Source organism: Momordica charantia, assembly GCF_013281855.1.
Source record: "Momordica charantia cultivar OHB3-1 chromosome 5 unlocalized genomic scaffold, Mcharantia_2.0 BLBB01000005.1, whole genome shotgun sequence".
NCBI classification, from domain to species: Eukaryota; Viridiplantae; Streptophyta; class Magnoliopsida; order Cucurbitales; family Cucurbitaceae; genus Momordica; species Momordica charantia.
The window spans coordinates 15,795,037-15,800,440 of record NW_028275163.1 but is presented as its reverse complement, the minus strand read 5'-3'; the positions used below and the strand labels follow the sequence as shown (position 1 = coordinate 15,800,440).

Genomic DNA, 5,404 nt, shown 5'->3' with positions numbered 1-5,404 from the left:
TGTTGGTTCTCCTCTCGGAGACGACGGAACTTCGATGTAGGAGACGTCCCAGTAGCTTCCCTTCTTTGTAGCGCATGTGCGATAATTCTCCGAATATTCTTCTCTTCCACAACTAGAACATTCCCTAATATTTTTCAAAATGCTGGAAAGAACAGGGCAGGCGCCAGGCTCCTGCGTAATTTTCTTCTTTTTTTTTTTCCTTCTTCTTTCTTTCTTTTTTTTTTCAACGTTTTCAAAAACATTCTCTTAATAAGAAAAACTTTTTATAATTAAACAAAAAGAATGTAAGATACAAAAACTTCCTTCCTTTACTTTTGTTCTTTCAAAACGGATAAGAAGGAAAAACATTTTTCACAAACATTTATTGACCTGAAAGTTGAATAGAGGTTTTTCCTCTATCCACTGGTTCTCCAAAATATGGCTTAAGTCTCTGCCCATTTACTTTAAAAATACTTCCCTTAGAGTCAACTAGATCCACTGCCCCATATGGGTAGACTTTAAAAATTTGAAAGAGACCAGACTATCTAGACTTAAGTTTCCCAGGAAAAAGTTTCAACCAAGAATTAAATAACAGAACCAGATCACCTTCTTGAAGATTGTTCGGTCGAAGACGCCTATCATGCCACTGTTTAGTTTTTTCCTTAAACAGCTTAGCATTCTCATAAGAAAATTGCCTGTGTTCTTCTAATTCCAACAATTGTAACGTCCTCGCTTCACCTGCAGCTGACAAATCAAAATTTAATTTCTTAGTAGCCCAAAATGCTTTATACTCTAGCTCAAGAGGCAAATGACATGATTTTCCAAAGACTAGCCTATAGGGGGACATGCCGAGGGGAGTCTTAAATGCTGTCCTATATGCCTAAAGTGAATCATCAAGCTTCAAAGACCAATCCCTACGGTTAAGATTTACAGTTTTTTCTAAAATGTTTTTTATCTCCCTATTAGATATTTCGGCTAAACCATTCGACTGAGGATGATATGCTGTTGCAACCCTATGACGCACATTGTATTTAGCCAGCAACTTTTGCATAGACCTATTCACAAAATGAGCCCCCCCATCGCTTATCAGACAACGCGGGGTTTCATAACGCGTAAAAATGTGCTTTTGCAGAAAACGAATGACAACTTTAGAATCATTGGTAGCAATTGCAATGGCTTCTATCCATTTCGAAACATAATCTACTGCTAACAATATATAAAGCTTACCATTAGAAGATGGAAATGGACCCATGAAATCTATACCCCACACATCAAATATTTCAATCTCAAGGATCGGGGTTTGAGGCATTTCATGGCGTTTAGATATATTACCAGTCCGCTGGCATTTGTCACAAACCTGGGCAAACTTATGTGCATCTTTGAACAGAGTGGGCCAAAAGAACCCACTTTGCAAAACTTTGGCTGCGGTTTTGTGTCCTGCAAAATGTCCTCCATATGGAGACATATGACAAGCGTCTAATATCGCCTCGTGCTCTTCTTCTGCTACACACCTGCGTAAGATATTGTCAGGTCCTAGCTTATATAAAAAAGGTTCATCCCAACGATAAAATCGAACTTCATTTAGAAATTTCTTTACCTGTTGCTTGTTAAACTCATAAGGAACTATTCGACTTACCAAATAATTTGCTATATCGGCATACCACGGAACTGAATCAACTCGCAAGAGTTGCTCGTCAATAAACTGTTCACGTATAACAGTTCCATCATCACAGAGCGGGGATTCCAATCTAGACAGGTGATCAACAACTTGGTTTTCAGTACCCTTCCTGTCCCTAACTTCAATATCAAGCTCTTGAAGTAACAAAATCCACCGTATCAAACGTGGTTTCGCATCTTTTTAGCAAATAAATATTTTAAAGCAGAATGGTCAGTAAAAACAATGACTTTTATGCCTATCAAGTAAGACCTAAACTTATCAAAGGCGAACACAACTGCTAACAGTTCCTTTTCAGTAGTAGTGTAATTGAGTTGTGCACCGGTCAAAGTCTTACTAGCATAATATACAGGATGCAAGATCTTGTTTTTACGTTGTCCTAACATAGCTCCTATTGCATAATCACTAGCATCACACATGAGCTCGAAAGGTAAATCCCAATTAGGTTCGATAATTATAGGGGCTGAACTTAAAGCAACTTTCAACATTTCAAATGATTTTAAACAGTCATCATCAAAAACAAATGGTCTATCATGTTCTAACAATTGACACAAGGGTTTAGAAATTTTAGCAAAGTTTTTTATAAAGCGACGGTAAAATCCCCCATGCCCTAAAAAACTTCTAATCCTTTTAACATTCGTGGGAGGAGGTAGCTTTGAAATGATGTCTATCTTAGCGTGGTCTACCTCTATTCCTTGCTTGGAAATTTTGTGACCCAAAACAATACCCTATTGTACCATGAAATGACACTTCTCCCAATTTAAGACTAGGTTTGTTTGTTCACATCTCTCCAATACTCTCTCCAAATTAACTAAACATGCGTCAAAAGAATTTCCAAAAACAGAAAAGTCATCCATAAAAACTTCTAGAATATTTTCTACCATGTCAGAGAAGATGGCCATCATACACCTCTGAAAAGTCACGGGTGCATTGCATAATCCAAAGGGCATTCGCCTGAAACGAACGTACCATACGGACACGTAAATCTTGTCTTCTCCTGGTCTTCTGGAGCAATAGTAATTTGATTATAACCCGAATATCCATCTAAAAAACAATAGAAATCCTTACCTGCCAGACGGTCGAGCATCTGGTCAATAAACGGTAGAGGAAAATGGTCTTTCTTCGTTACCTTGTTGAGTTTGCGATAGTCAATGCAAACTCTCCACCCACTCACAGTTCGGGTTGAGATGAGCTCATTCTCCTCATTGGCCACCACGGTTATACCCCCTTTCTTTGGTACACACTGTACTGGGCTTACCCAGCTGCTGTCGGATATTGGGTATATAACACCGGCGTCAAGCCATTTAAGAATTTCTTTCCTTACAACCTCTTTCATCTTCGGGTTCAACCGCCTTTGACTCTCAATAGAGTTCTTAGCATCTTCTTCCAATAAGATTTTGTGCATGCAAAAGGCCGGGCTTATCTCTCGGATATCTGCTATCGTCCATCCCATGACCTTTTTGTGCTTCTCCAAAATCTGCAATAAAGAATATTCATTAGTAGGTGATAAATTGGAAGCTATAATAACTGGTAAAGTGTCGTTATCCCCTAGATACGCATATTTCAAATGCGACGGCAATGGCTTCTGCTCCAAAGTGGGTGGTTCCACAATGGACGGAAGTAACGACTTGCATTCTTCTTTTTGTATTTTTTCAACAGGATTAGTCACATCTTCCGATCCTTCTGCTATCTTATCAAGCTCTTCTTCAATCTCTGTAACTAACAAGTCATAAAACTCATCAAACATAACAGGATTCAAGCTAGTTATAGCAGAGCAGTCTTCAAAGTCTCCTGGTAATTTCATGGCGTCTAGAACGTTAAATTTAACTTCTTCATTATTTACCCTCATTGTAATTTCTCCCTTCCTCACATTAAAAACTGTATCCCCAGTGGCTAGAAATGGTCTTCCCAAAATAATGGGAACGTCTAAGTCTGCCTCGCAATCTAGAATGATAAAGTCCGCAGGGAAAATGAATTTGTCCACCTGGACTAAAACATCTTCTATCTTTCCCTCAAGTCTTATGATAGATCTATCTGCTAGTTGGAGGGTAACCGTAGTAGGTCTAGCTTCTCCTATGCCTAAAGATTTGAAAACTGATAATGGCATAAGATTAATGCTAGCGCCTAAATCATATAATGCCCTACCTAAGTTTTTTCCTCCTATGGAACATGGAATGGCAAAACTGCCAGGATCGTTACAGCTTCACTACTACATTTTGTCATGGCTACCAGTTCATGCTCTCCTATCTTTTTCTTCCTAGAAACTATATCTTTCAAAAACATAGCATAATTTGGCATCTGTTCTAGAGCATCTACTAATGGTATATTTATATGCAATTGTTTTAAAATATCTAAAAATTTTCTAAACTGGGAATCATTATTTTTCTTAACTAATCTTTGTGGAAACGGGGGAGTAGGGGTAAAAGAAGGTTGTACCTGTGGAGGAACACTCGGGGTGTCCTCATTACCTTTTGTAATATTTTCTTTTTCTGGTGTTGTCGGATTCTCTGGTATCTTTACAGTTGGTTCAGTGGACGAAATCTGTACATCTGTTGTTGGCATTGTTGGTCCATCATATGCCAGTCCACTCCTAAGGGTGATAGCTTTGCACTGTTCTTTCCCTTCTCGTTTTGGTAATTCAATATGGCCTGGAAAAGAACCTTGTGGTCTATTCTTCAATTCATTGGCGAGCTGTCCCAATTGGGTCTCGAAATTCCTCATTGATGCAGCTTGGGATTGTATCACAGCGTCGGTTCAGGCCATGTACTCCTTCATCATATTCTCAAGATTTGAGTTGTTATTTTGAACTGGTGGAGTCTGTGTTCTCTAATTGTACTGCTGTTGCGGTGGCGGGATGTATTGCTGTGTAGGTGGAACATAGGGCTGTTTGTTCTGCTGGCTCTGCCCTTGATTAAAACCGCTCGAACCTCCTTGACCTCCCCATGAGAAATTAGGGTGGTGCCTCCAACCTGGGTTGTAGGTGTTCGAGTATGGGTTAAAGTTCCTATTGTTCCCATGTCCTACATAAAAAACGGAAGCAGGGTTATGTGGACAATTATCATAAATATGGTTTTCACTGGAAAATGAACAAATGAGATCGTTGACTTGGCAAACAGTTGCAGGAGTGCAATAATCTGACTGCACAGATTGTGTCGGCGTGGCTAATGGATTTTTTATTCTCAACGCCATCTCTTTCAGCCTCTGGTTCATTGTAACCATCTCTTTTTGCATCGAGGTCGCAATGTCCAGAGCCAAAACTCCAGCTGGATCTTGCTTCTTTGGTGCTGCCCTAGATCTTTGCGAACACCATAGTTTGTTGTGTGAAGCTAAGTCATTTAGGATGTCAACTATCTCGTTCAATGTCTTCTTTGTAAAGGCTCCGTTGGCAGCATTGTTTAGCATCATCTTAGTAGGATGATCTAAACCTCTAAAGAAATGTTCTATCTGGATGCATGCCGGCAAGCCATGGTTCGGACATTTCCTGATGAGTTCTTTAAATCTTTCCCATGCCTCGTGAACAGGTTCACGATCATACTGTCTAAAGGAGATGATCTCCTCTCTGATATCAGCGTGGCGAGTAGGTGGGAAGAATTTTGTTAAGAACTTCTCCACTAACGACCCCCATGTGGTGATGGATCCCGGTGGAAATGCATCGAGCCATGCTCTAGCTTGGTCCTTCAAAGAAAATGGAAAAAGTGTTAGTCTAAAAGCATCGTCTGTTATACCAGGTAATCGAAATGCATTTGCAAT

The 5,404-nt window shown here is 39.6% G+C and overlaps 1 non-coding gene across 1 annotated transcript; it reads left to right on the top strand.

Annotated features, from left to right (window-relative positions):
- Window positions 1-5,114: 5,114 nt before the first annotated feature.
- On the top strand, window positions 5,115-5,221 carry LOC148211433 (small nucleolar RNA R71). Its single transcript, XR_015791152.1, has one exon. It is a non-coding gene; the product is annotated as a small nucleolar RNA R71 (small nucleolar RNA).
- The last annotated feature ends 183 nt before the right edge of the window (window positions 5,222-5,404 follow it).